Source organism: Orbicella faveolata, unplaced genomic scaffold (genome assembly GCF_042242905.1).
Source record: "Orbicella faveolata isolate gen_17 unplaced genomic scaffold, um_ofav_v1 contig_36, whole genome shotgun sequence".
In the NCBI taxonomy this organism is placed as follows: Eukaryota; Metazoa; Cnidaria; class Anthozoa; order Scleractinia; family Merulinidae; genus Orbicella; species Orbicella faveolata.
The window spans coordinates 3,480,354-3,494,645 of record NW_028301565.1 but is presented as its reverse complement, the minus strand read 5'-3'; the positions used below and the strand labels follow the sequence as shown (position 1 = coordinate 3,494,645).

At 38.3% G+C, this 14,292-nt stretch overlaps 1 long non-coding RNA gene and 1 pseudogene across 1 annotated transcript; one reads left to right on the top strand and one right to left on the bottom strand.

Moving 5' to 3' along the window:
• Positions 1-4,029: 4,029 nt before the first annotated feature.
• On the top strand, positions 4,030-5,773 carry LOC110054009 (uncharacterized). Its single transcript, XR_016202616.1, has 4 exons — positions 4,030-4,069; positions 4,606-4,696; positions 4,805-4,876; positions 5,429-5,773. It is a non-coding gene; the product is annotated as an uncharacterized LOC110054009 (long non-coding RNA).
• A 357-nt stretch (positions 5,774-6,130) lies between these two features.
• LOC149102037 (uncharacterized) lies at positions 6,131-7,524 on the bottom strand (annotated as a pseudogene).
• Positions 7,525-14,292: the final 6,768 nt, after the last annotated feature.

Sequence of the window (14,292 nt, the reverse complement as noted above, 5' to 3'; positions counted from 1 at the left end):
GGAAAATTAACTGCGATGATCATTCTTCACTCTCATCTACAACCGCAGTTCGTATATGAATTATTTCATATAAACTTCACATCTTTATACACATTGTTCTGATATCCCGGGCTGGGTCAGCGTGCAAAAACAAATTACAAAGTTAATCAAAGTTTTAATTTCGCTCTTATGATTGATTTTTTTTCCAGTATTATCGTGCATTCTAGTGTTGATCGGCTATCCAGGGTCAAGTTTGGCATTGGCAAGTCAACTGTTGCCAATGGCAATGTCAATAAAACCTGTATTTGGACACACACCTGATGGTGCGTCAAGTACGTGACAATTAGGTGAGTAGAAACAATAACAATTTTATCGATTTTTCAGTATTATTTTTTTTTTTCTTTTTCATCCAGCAACTGATCGAAGATGTTGGGATAGGACCAAAAAATCACGCGAGTAATTTTATTCGCAAAGGAGCATATACAATACCAAAACCTTTTTCAAAAACCAAATCCTAATCCTGTGAGGAGACATCCAGGAAGCATTCACATTTTAACAAGCGAAATTTCGCGATGATAGATGCTTAAAGGCTTGCACGTGTTTGGAAAACAACAAAATAAATGGACCTTAAAAGGTAGATGTTTAGAAAGACTGTGAGAATAATTATTTCTTAGCAGGTTTGCCGCGAGTGCTAAAGTGTTTGGAAGAAACTATCGAACTTATATGAGCGAAACGAACAATTTTTAATGAACCAAAGAGCTATTGAAAATAGGACAAACATCGGCACCATTATATAATATTGTAATTTCATTTTTAAACTCGTGGATACGCGAAGCGTAGAAACGTGTTTGTTGCGGGGACTCCGATATGCAAATGTGTCACTCACTCACTCACTCACTCACTCACTCACTCAGGTGTAGACACTGCTCGTAATCAGTCGGCCCGGACGAGAGTGCCCGAGTCCGACGCCATGTTGGAATAGTAACCGCGCCCGACGCCATATTGGAATAGTAACCGAGCCCGACGCCATATTGGGATAGTAACCGTGCAGTCGATGCGAACCTACTACTCAATGCGTGCATCGTGCCAGCCCGAATATTGATGATTTTGTAGCTTTTACACGACCATTAATATTAGGTGTTTCGCTAAATTGAAGTGAAATTGACTTCGAATGTTCCAGTTAGTACTATGGCCAACTTGAAGGCTGAATTTCAGGACCATTTGAGTTGTCCAGGCGTTCAAAATGACCGGGAGATGTGCATTTGTTTGCTGGAAAGTGACCTGAAAGGCTAATGTGGTAAGCTTTGATGAGAATGTGTCTTATTCCTCAACCTTAATGAGCTTATATGAGCGAAACGAACAACTTTTAATGAACGAAACAGCTGTTGAATACAAGACAAACATCGGCACCATTGTATAATATTGTAATTTCATTTTTATAGTTTAGTAACATCTAGACCTGAGGCCGGCCGAAATATTATTTTAACTCTACGACGTTGTGTCAAACTTGCAGTAGTGGCGTATTATCGTTTTACTTTTCAAGTTTGGCTGATTAGATCTGCTGTGAGATCCAACGTTAAATCAAGTAGGACCTTCGTTCACCGCTTTGCAGTTTAAACACTTAAGTTTTTCATGTTGAGTTGTCCATGTTCAGCCGGCATCGAGTTAAGTGTTTCCTGACTGAAAAGATGACAAAGGGAAAGAAACCCCCTGTGAGCTTGTCCCCAATTATTAGTTAATACTAAATACATTGACACTTCAATAAAGCTGTTATTATTATTTTTGGAACACATATTTATGGTCGACAGATTTGTCGGATCAACAATGAAAATGCTTGCAAAAGAGTGTACTTATTTTGATGTATTTTACGTGCAATATATATAGAGACAAGCGCTTCCACATTGGAAAAGAAGTGCTGTCTCATAAGAAACCTTACCTATAACCTTGAATGAAATGCAATGAAAAACGTTTGTGAGCTCGTACGACTTGAAGACATGCAAAATTTTCTAGCAGGCAGATCAACATCAAGATCTGGGTGTGAGGGACGGGGAGAAGGGGGGAGAGTACTCTATGATTTGTTGGGCAGGAGTGTCCTCTGTGACCCAAAAACCCTTAGCCTTTACCACTCCATGTTCTGCTGCAATTTTGCCACCCTAGCTATTCTCGACGTATGTCTTTGTGATATGTGTGCAAAAAAAAAGCCAACGAAAAACGCCTACACTTTTGTGAGTTAAGTGCGACCTTGCATGGTACAAACCCGGCTTGTTTTAACAGCATTTAATAATACACCAGTAATTGCAAGTTCACTTATATGTTTCATCTCTAGATCACCTAATCCACGAGTTTGGCCATAGGTCTCCTTTGATTATAATTTAGTAACATCTAAACCTGAAGATGGCTTTTCTGGCCAGCCGAAATATTGTTTTAAATATACGACGTTGTGTCAGCCTTGCACTAGTCTTTGTCTTATTGTATTGTCTTGAGTTGCCTACGTTCAACCGACATCGAGTTAAGTTTAGATTAAAGTTATTTTGGTGTTTCGATATCTAATCTTAATCACGATAGAGTTTTACGATTTTATAACCTCATTTCGTCTTCAGTGCATGTAAGTTTCGATTGAGAAAATATATGAAACACTGAAGACCGTGTGTAACTACATTTCCAGACACCTCGAAGTTCGCCAAAAATATTCCGCTGCGCGTGGTATTTTAGACTCTCTTCTCACTGTTTGGAAATGCAGTAAAACAAGGTCTTTTGTGTTTGATGTATTACATAATACATGGAGGTGATATTTTCATTTTGAATTTGAGTGATTTATACTCTATAAAACAACAGATATCGCTTGCTGACCATTTTGACGTGTATTGTTTCAGAGATAAAAATCACTTAGTAAGTTTCCAAGTTTACATATGGTGGGTGAGTATGTTTGCATCGGTATCTCGGAAACAGCTTATAAATAACGAACATTCCACTCAAAACACCGATATAACTGGCTGAGAAACCATTTAAATTCACAACATCCACTTTGCCTTACCACACTTTTCAGTGCTCCAAGTCTTTACGCGGGTTTTGGCTAACAAGGAAGTAAACAGCGCTCGACATGAAATTTTGGCTTGTTCTTGCTATAGTGATGGGAGTCATCCAATGTCAGAAAGGTTAGTTAACTGTACCTTGGATCGTTTCAGACGACTGCCAGAAACGCATCAGTCTTAGAAAATTTCGTCAGCAAATCTTATAGTAATGGTCTTTTGCTTACACACCTTGATTTAGAAGACACTGGTCGAACTAAATCAAGTGTATGGCAAGGAACGACAGGATATTTTTTATATTTGTCCCTTCTGGCAGTCTACTGAGAAATACATGAGAACAATAACTGATCGAAACAAATTTTGTCGTTTAGATTTAAGCAAAAAATCTCCAGTGAGAAAAGGTTGTTCTAAGTATTTTCTTTGCAAGCACGAAAACTCTTTTCATTCAATTTCAAACAGAACGGCAATCGCACTGGTTTATTTTAGTATATATGCCATGAGAAAGTCGCTCAAGGAGAATTGGATCAAGGCCCCTATGCATATTGAGATTGCCATTGCGGGATCGCCAGGAAAATTTGAAAGTCCTGGCCTCGCTTTTCAGATTATATATTAAATCGGATGGAAAATTGCCAAGTAAAATAAAACTCTTGTAAAAAGTTCTGTTCAAAGTCATTTCGTTTCTCAAGACGGAAAGTGGTTATTCAGACAGTTGCTGGGTGTTTTCTACCATGCAACGCAGAAGCAATATCGTCAACTGAATCAATCGGTTCTCGGTGCCGAAAAAAGCCACTATTATGAAACATTACAAGATCGGCAATAGTTTCTGTTAGGATTTGTGTAAACTAATCCTAGATTAATTGGGTTACTCTCAATGTCGTGCTAGACGATATAATCTCTGCTCTTGATCAGGGCTTTCCCTATTGTGTCGTCTTTATCTTTAGCGCTAAGTTCTGCGGCTGGCGGTGACGGCGGCAGTGATGGAGGTGCTGGTGGTGTCCAAGGTGGCGGAGGGGGTGGTGGAGGCGGAGGAGATGGCGGTCCCGGTGGTAGTCCTACCTTTGGTAAGTCTCATTAGGGAAAGTAAGAACGAGAATAGTTTATTAAATACAAAACCGTCCCTTTTACACAATGGAACAGTAGTCTTGAATAACATAACACTCACCTTGAAAGGAAAATCTAATATATATAGACTTAGCCAATGCCAATAAGTCAACCTGAAAGTGGCTCAAAACAGATTCCAGCGTTTATATTTTGATGGGTCGTTATAACCACTCTTTATCATTTAAGGCTACAATCATGGTATCAAAAAACTTCCCAATCATTGGTGAACACGATGTTATCATTTTTGTGCTGCAATAGGTTGCCATAGCAATAGTATGACCTGCTAGAAACAACCTTAATACAGCTTTAGGGTCTTATAATTAAAAAACGGCACGGTTAATTTTTTTTTTTATTATCTAATTTTAATTAGCATGATAAGACGCAGCTTTTAATTAACTTTGTTGCCATTACATGCCGTGAACATCATTCTCTCATTTTTCTGATCCCTACAAAAATATTTTGTTTTTCAATCTATCGTTATTATATTTAATTCCAGGCCCAGGAGGTGATGGCGGTAACATGGACGATGACGGTGACAATGACGATGACGATGATGGCAGCGGCAGTGTGGATCCAGATCCTGAAGGGTACATTACTTGTTTTATGACTGTTCAAATATGTTCAAATTCAACGCGTACCATTTACGTCTTGTTTTCTTAGCTAAGCTGTATGTTGTATTTTCTTTATTTTTTTAGTCGCCAACCGGGGGGGGGGGCGAAAGTGATGGTGATGATGATGATGGTTGGTGGTGGTGCTGGGAAGGTTTGGTAAGCAAGTTTCTTGTATAATAAAGTGAAGCAAGGCTTACTAGATGGGAAAACCGTCCTTTATCGGCCAACTCTGGAGTAACATAACAACCACCTTCAGAAAACAACCTTATCTGATTGAACACTGGTACGAGTGAGTGAAAGAACGAGCGAACAAATGAATAAACCAGGTCGCGTCTTTAGTGTTTAAATGACTTCAAAAATGCCAAATTGCAGTACAATCGTATATTAAATCAGGGGGGAGGGAGAATAAGGTTAAGAATGTTGGGTGTTGCTATGCCGCACGATTCTCAAAGCTCTTCAAGTGCGCGTTATCTGGCTATTTCAGATCAAAATGCACGATTTTTCACACTTTCCCATCCACATTTGTGGGTAATTATTATAGGTTACTCATTCGATGTTGCGGGCTTAAGCATTATGGCAGTAATATTTTCGTACTACAAAATCTATAAACTCGATAAAACAATAATGTGAAAACATGTACAACGTAATAAATCAAAACAAAAAATAATCAGCATCTGAATTCTAATGTCTGCTGTTTATTTTCTTCAGGTTCTGGCGCCTACATACTGATGGAAATGAAGTCTGAGCAAAGTGAAATATCAAGCCCTTAATGCCTTACCTTTTACGTATAAGCAATCAGCTATTAGAATGGCCGATATGCAGTTCGGTTTTCATATAATAATCGTAGTCTTAGAGAAATGTAAAACAGCAGCGTAATAATAATGACCGGAAGACTACAGGCCTGGAATCACTTTGTTTCTATACCTTTTGCCAAATTTCCTTGTTCTAAAAGCGACAGAAAAATAGCAAAATATGTAAAACACATGTACAAGTATATAAATATTGATATCGGGAGAAAAAGAAACCATTAATTAAAGGTCTGTAAAAGAGTCATGGGACCCCATACAAGATAGACGAGCTAAATATTTCGAAATAAAAAAAAGCCTATAAAAAAACATGAACAACATGGACACATCCCTAAAAACTAAATCAGACTCTCTCAAACCTTTCTTAACATTGGCAATAGCAGTAACCTGTCGAACCGATAAGGGTAGAGGAGTCCCCATATCTACGATTCTATTAAAATAGCTAAATTTAAATAAGTTTTTTTTGCATCATTCTTCTTCGAATCGGCCCGTCCCACCGACTCACAGTCAAACATTATTTTCATTAACGATGAAATACGATCCTCATGAACAGCTTTGCAATTCATCACATTTACTTGTTGGCCTGTAGTAGTTTGAGAGGCTTTCAGTGTCGTGCAAAAAGCATTGCAAGTTTACTAATTGGAATGTGCAAACATAGTTCAGCACATTTGAATCTCTGCATCTGCAGTGTGAGCTTAATTCGCTCTGGTGCGGTCTGTGAGACGGGTGAAAATAGATGTGCTGGCTCAGCTAGTTTCTTTTGTTTTGCCTTGTGACTGAGTTCAGATTTCTGTGAATACTGATGACAACTACAACACTGTTCACCATGTCCAAACAAAACTGCACAACCACGAGTTCTCCAATATTCTTGATGTGGAAATGAACTGCCATCATCATCATCATCATTGACAAAAAAAAGGATCAACAGACTTTGGAATTGCGTGATGCACGATTGCACGATACTGCTTTACAATTTGGATGGTTTCACCCCCAGGACAAATAGACAGTGTGCTGATACTCTTTACAAGGTCAGACGCAGTAATGTTAGTAATTGATCTCAAGTTTGTAGTGTACAGTTCATGGTCTTCTGGTAGGAGCCATCCATAAAAATAAATAGTGAATCCTAGACTATCATCAATCATAATCTCAATTTCTGGAAGCGTAACTTGGGAATTTTTCTTCTTTAAAACTAGTCTGTCCTCCAGTTCCTGGACTATCCAACCGTTCAACGTTTTGAGTGTTTTTACTCTTTTACAGAGGTCGTTGAAGCTTTGGTAATACTTCTTGGAGCTCTCTGTTACTGGGTTGTCATTTACCACGGATCTCGAAGGACGTGCATATGGTTTTGTCGAATCATGACTTCTCTACGGCATGTTCAACGTCAGCAAGGCTCCAATTTTGGTTTCTTTTTCACCATCTTTTCCGAATGAACTGAAATAAAAGTAAAAAAGATATTTTAAAACCATAATCAGAGTAGGGTTATAAAGTTCAAACAAACGAGAGACAGCTGACAGATAGTTAACTTATGTTGACATAAAAAAAACCGGACATAACAACAGCAGTACTTAAATAATTCTACATCCTCAGGTTTGAAATGTTTCTCACAGGTAAACACCTTGTCACTGTCGATCTGTTTTTGGAAATCTTTGTCAATAACTCTTGTTTTCGTGATCTCACTCAGCCACTCTTCACGCTACTTCTTGTATTCGGCATTTCGTGCAGAGGGCAGTTTCCAGATGCCGATTCCTTTCGTCCTCCGGCACGTACCACAGCCGAAAACCGAACAGTTATCGCCGGGCATTTTACTTTTGAAATGATAAACATTCAAAAACCATTCACGATGACAGAACTACATTTCTTAGCGTATAAAACACGTCAAATAACCACACGTTCGTTCGCAAAAGACGCCATCTTGAATTTGAGTGTGCACGGTCATTGTCACGTGACTTAGAAAAACTCAAACAATAACCTATCTCTTTGAAGTTTGCCGGTCTTCATAGCTAGTCCCCTCCACTAACTATGGTGCAAATGCGATATAGATATTTAATCACAAAGTGGCTATGAACAATTCAACTTGGAAAATGCATCGTCTTTAAAAAGTGACAATTTTGATGCCACTGACTTGAGGTTTTAATCCGTAGGTTAAGTTAAAGTAACATCTTTTGTTTTGTTTTTTTGTTTGTTTTTCTTTTTTCTTCGCTTTCCAAGGCGATATTAGTGACTGATGAACTCCCAGTCTTGTGTAATGTATTTTTTTTTCTATTTATCCACTATTTTGTTCAAATCATTTCGCTATGTCTGTATTCGTCTTTGAAGCATTTATTTACAATACAGTTTAAATAATAGTCAAACGCTTCGTTCGAATTCTCCTCAATTCTCTTCTCTGTTGATCGTCCAAACCTTTTAATCACGAGTTGAATCATAATTCGAAAATTCATACAGCTTATCAATTTTGTGATTTTCAATATTTCCTCTGTATTCGGCAATCGAGTAATGTTAAACCTGTATAAGCGGACACCTTCGGGAAATAAGTTATTTATATAATTAGCGTCTAGTTACAAAAAGTTCGTGCGAAAGTCTATTCAATGTAGATCACTTCTGCGGTAAGATATTTAGTAATTGTGTCAGAAATTCAAAGAATATCTAACTTGGCACGGTGCAAGCGACTGTAAAACGGCCTTGGACTGCGCGATGTTCGAAAGCTGGAGGGAGAGGGGGGGGGGGAGTGGGGAAGGGACTCCTCTATGAAAAGGTCGGGGATTCTAGTCTTCTCGGGTACAAATCAAGGATTCTGGTCTCACTTAGGGTGTTGATTGCGAAACGTCACCATTCTTAGATGTCAAAGTATCCGTTACTGTGCACTCCAAGAAATAGTAATAAAAGAAACGCTCTCATTTTTTTCTCCTTAAAGCTTCGGAGCCATGTTAGGATATTGATATATCGAACGCGACCTACTAATCGGCCCGAACAAGAACGCCCGAGCCCGACGCGATGTTGAAAATGTAACCGAACCTGACGCCATATTGGAATAGTAACCGTGCAGTCAGCACGAGCCTCGTTTTCGTGTTTGCGCGGTTACTACCCAAAGCTTTCATCGTGCCAGCCTTGTTATTAGGTGTTTCGCTAAATTGAAGTGGAGTTGACTTCAAATGTTCGAATTAGTACTATGGTCAACTTGAAGGCTGAATTTCATGAGCATTTGACTCGACCAGGCGTTAAACATGACGAGGAGATGAGCATTTGTTTGCAGGAAAGTGACCTGAAAATGAGAAACTCGTGCTAATGCGGTAAGCTTTGATGAGAATGTGTCTTATTCGTATGTATGCAAAAAGGTCATTCGCCGGCTGCCCAAAGCGGACGCTCCTCGAGTCCTTGCTGGAGAGTTTTTGTGTCATAACTTTGTTTTAAACGTAACTATAATTCCAAAAACCTAAGTTCTTTCTTACGTTACGTCATATACTCTTGTCAAGCGTATTGAAAGTTTGTTTTTTAATCCTCTGTTTTCCTTGGACTGACGTCTAAACTTATTTCCGTCTGACAAGTAATAGAAATTGAACCGAGTGGATTACAGGGAATAGCCGCGCAAGTAATTTTAAAATCTGACGAGCTCGAACGCGATGCCGATTTAAAATTACGAGCACGATTACTCTCTGAATTGTAACAAATTTCTAGATTAAAAAGGTCTTTTCAGAGCTTCTTTTCAGTGAAAAAGCCAATAGCGCTTTCCATAAGTTTAAAAAGATGTAGGAAGCACCTAACAATGAAAGATTCATTAAAGCACAGTAATTGACGTGCGAATGGCGTATATATCCAATTACAGGTATCCAATTACAAAAAGTTGTCCTTCTGAGGACACCCGATAACGATTTTATAGATACGATTAGAGCAAAGATCGCTTCAAGACCAATACAGAGTGTCTGTGTTTACGTATACATGTATTCAATTTGTAGTTTTTATCCACTATGCAGTTTAAAATTAAACTGCTTTTGTCTTGCTAGAAAATTCCCCGAACGAACGAACTGCTCCCTTATCGACATCTTTAATCTAAATTAACCTACAAACAAGCTTTCGAAACAGTTTCATCATTCTTAAAAAAAAATTGTCTGAAAAAAATAAAATAAATGGTAGATTTGATCAGAAGAGAGATTTGAAAAATATTCCAGTATTTCTGGGGCTTGGTATCATTTACGTTTTTAACTTGACCCTGGATAGCTCATAGCCACTAGAATGCGCGGTAACGCTGTAATTTGGGTTTTCGTTCCTCGGCTTTTGCACAACCGGGCCAAGCATACCATGCCATAAGTGGCCAAAAGATAGAAATTGTGAAGTTAAGGACATAAAGTCATACATATTAGACTGTAATAAGGCGAGAGAGTATCGAGAATCGGGCACCACACCGACAACCAATGTCGGCGGAGTATGCATCCCCACTTTGATTTGTCAATTGATGATAAGCAAATTTGGTATTTGTGAAATTAAAAATTATATGGCCTATTGTTCTAAAAATTAAACACCAACACGGTCGCAATTGTAATTAATCTATATTTCAAGATAACACTGGACGAAAAAAAATATTTGCTCAAATTTGGCTCTCGCAAATGTGATGTAAATGTTTAATAATGAACGTAGGGCTAAATGTGCAGCGCAAATGGTAAATTCCAACATTTACCGCACTGTTACACCCCGGATTGTAAAGTTCTGGCGAATTAGGGCATTTTGCAACACCTTAACCCCTTCCTTTTTAAATATCTACATCACTTTTGGATATTCCAATCAGTAAACTGCAATGCCTTTTGCATGATACTGAAAGCCTCTTACTCTACTACAGGCTAACAAGTAAATGTGATGAATTGCAAAGCTGTTCATGAGGATCGTATTTTATCATTAATAAAATGTTTGATTGTGAGTCGGTGGGACGGGCCGATTCTGTCGGTCTAAGAAGCGGGAAAGTTGGCAACAAGGCGTAGAAACACCGTGTTTTCAGGCCTGCTGTCTTCGTGCCATTTTTATTACGTTGCTGTTTTACAGCTCTGTAAACGTTTTATTGATTATATATAAAACTGAACTGCATATCGACAATTCGTATAACTGCATTGCTTATTTGTTAAAGGAAAGGCATTTAGCGGCTTCATATTTCAATTTGCTCAGGCTTCATTTCCATCAATGCGTACAGACCAGACCCTGAAAAAACATCAGATATTAAACATGAGACATTAAAATTCATATGCTGATTATTTGTTGCTTTGATTTGTTAAGTTGTACATGTTTTCACCATATTAGGGACCTTAAGAAACCACGACGGCGACATCGAGGACAAAGCCGATTAAAAAACGATTCAGGGTTTGTACCCTTTTCAGAGAGAAAATTCCAGGACTTTTCCAGGACTCAGATTGATTTTTGCAGGACTCTAAAATCCACATTAACCCTTTCACTCCCGATATCTCAATGTTAATTCTCCTTACTGTCTGCCATACATTTCATATTTTTTACTTGAGTTTAACAGATTTCCAGAACTTTCCAGGACCAGTGGCCTTTTCCCAGGACTTTCCAGTCCTGAAAAATGCCACAATAAAGTTCCAGGACTTTCTAGGTTTTCCAGGACCCGTACCCTGACGATTTTATATTTTGCCTACGAATTTCGCGGTACCCTTAAGTCACTTACTTTGTTTATCACTGTCAAACCTATCACGAAACTAAATCGAGGATACATCGATAAATTCGAAATAAAAATTTAAAAATAAGCCGTCGTGGCTCACCTTTTTCCAGACAACGCAGAATTTGGTCATTTCACGATGTTGTTCTGCAGAGGACGGCTAAGCCGGAAATGTACCAAGAATTATAGCACACATGCACGGCCATTGTTCTCCTCATAAAACCTTTTGTTTAGGGACGTTGCCGTTGCCGTCGTGGTTTTCTTAAACCCCATATGCGATGGCTATTTAGTTATTTTAGGCTAAAATTGGGTTTACAGATTTTGCCGTTTTAAAATATTATTGCCATAATGCTCAAACAAGCAATATGGAAAGAGTAACCTATAATAGTTACCGACAAATGTCGACGGAAAAGTGTGAAAATCATACATTTTGGTCTGAAATAGCCAGATAGCGCGCAAGAGCTTTGAGATCAGGACATGTACAGGCGGCTATATTATTTCGTGGTGAAAGAGCACTTGGAAGTTTTGTCGAATGCAAGCGATTAGCCAACAATGTTACACAGGTACCAGAGCCACCTTAAAGTTTTGAAAATTTAAGGTGGCTCTGAAGCCTATGAACAGAATCTTTTAAACTTTGCCAAAAGTTGCGTCTCATTATGCTTATTAAAATTTGATAATATACAATAAAAAAAGTTACTGTGCTGTTTTTGAATTACAAGCCCCTAAAGCTGAAATTAGAGGTGTTTTTAGCAGGTCATACTGTTGCTATGGTAACGTATTGTGTCACAAAAATGACAACAACGTGTTCACCAATCATTGGGCAGTTTTTTGATGCCATGATCGTAGCATCAAGTGATAAAGAGGGGTTATACCGATCCATCAAATTCTAATTGCTGGATACTGTTAAGTCACCTAAATTCATGATAAAAGTGGTTTTCAATTGGGTAGTGTTGTAAAAACAAAGGCAAAGTTATATTTTAAAAACTCTAGTCAATCACAAAGGACACAGAGACTACAATGAACCAATAAAAACTCACAGTAATTACATGTAGCTGAAATGAACGGTGGGAAAATGTTTGCGAGTGAGTCACGATTGGTTTTGGTTTAAGCTCTGTCTGGATGAAAAAGTGGCGAGAGATTTTGAAGCCGATCGTGTACCTTAGTTGATGCAAAACCAAGAACTTTTCGACACTCAAAGATCCCTAATTCATATCAGTGGTTTTTACTGGTGTATGGCCATTTTGATACAGAGTCAGAAATGCATCAAAAGCAGTAAAAAATTACATTTTTCTTCATCAAAATTTCTTCTTTCTCCCTTTCCCCATTCATCCTTTCAGTTGGTTCTCTCTTTGTGTTTGTCTCTCTTTGTCTCTCTTTGTCTCTCTTTGTGATTCCTCAGGATGTCTTCCATACAATCCATTTATAGGGAAAAAGACAAGTTCTCTGAGTGCAAGATTTGTTGAGTTTCTGGAGTACACATTCTGCAGATTTGACAACTACCTCCTTTTGCAGAAAATGAACTCTTTTGAAGCTAAATCTGATTTAATTGTAGAAAAGAAAAGAAATGGTCAAAAAATGTGAGGGATCCATTTTCTCCGAGGAGTTTACCAGAAAATACTATAATGAGGTTATATCATATAGTAATTCGCTATTGAAAATTTATTAGTTTGAAAGTGCATGTACATGAAAATGATCTTGAAAAGGAAAGCATTTTAAAGCAGTCTGCGAATTTATTTATTTTTTTTTGTTTCTTTTCTTTTCTCTCTCCTTCCCCAGTCGTCCCTCTAACTCTTGCCTCCGTTTTATCTCTTCCTGTTTGTCTTTAAGTAATTCTTCTGAGCTTCTGAAATGCAACGTATATTTGCAGCAAAGAAAGCTCAAAACTCTAAACGATTACATCAACGAATTTGGAAAAAAAGCAATTACCTCTTTCTCTCTTCTGATGGAAACACAAGTCCTTGAGCTTGAAAGCTCCCCGTCCGAGTTTTCCGGAGTTTTATCATCAGCGCATTGCCACTACAAGGTTGCGTGATAACCAGTTGGTATTTTTAAATTGAATTTCAGAAAATTCTATATTGAAAATACTTGTAAATCCTACACTACCTTTGTTGCCTTTTTGGCCGCTTGTCTGACATCTTAGTGACACCACTTCTCCGGGAAGTCCGCGCCCGCGCAGAACTTTCCCGCGAGTATACCAGATCGAGCTTTCAAGCCATAGTAAATAAACAAGGTTAATTAATAATGTGACTGTTTCCGATAAAAGAAAGTTTAGAACGAAAATTAATTTCCATGGTAACCGTTAATCCAGTTTAACTTTAATGAACTGCCAAAAATAGCGCAAACTCACGATTTTTGGTAAACCGGTCAATCGTAATTTATTGATTAGAAATAATCCGGTTAACTCTCATAGTGCGGCCGCAGCCATTATATTATTCTAGACACAACGCTGCGTGAATTAATTAATTCCTTCACATTTTGCTCACTGATTAAATAGACTTCATCGTGTTATGTTCTAAATTTAATTATCTAAATCAGGAACCCGTATTTTCTGGAAGAGAAAATAGGGGGTCCAGATTGGGGTCCAGAAGGGGTCCAGAAGCGGTCCAGTTTGGGTCCAGAAGGGGTCTAGAAGGGGGTCCAGAAGGGGTCCAAAAGGGGCTCCAGTAGGGAGTTTGGATTGAAGGGTCCACGTTGTGGACCGACCCAGGGTAATCCCTTAAATTTAGCTTTTATTCCCAAGACAAAAGAAAAAAGAACACAGGCCTAAGGCTTATTTTTGTCAACTGATATAAGTCTTTTAACATTGTATTGGCGCCAAAGCACAGAAAATTCGCACCTGCTCTCAAAATAACGGCAATACAGCAATAAAATCTACTTTAAACGCAAAATACCACGCATTATTGATCATGAGAATGCGAAGTACAAATAATATTAACAAATTTCGTACTTGAAGATCTTGCACGTAATCACTGGCGGTAACATGGTTGCAACAGACAAAACAGTTCCCGGGCTTCAAATTTACCCTCTCGTTTTGTCTTAGCCAACCACCGTTTTTTACGATTTTCATTCTCAGGTAACTTACGAAAGGTGACCCGTTCCTTGGCCTTTTTGTC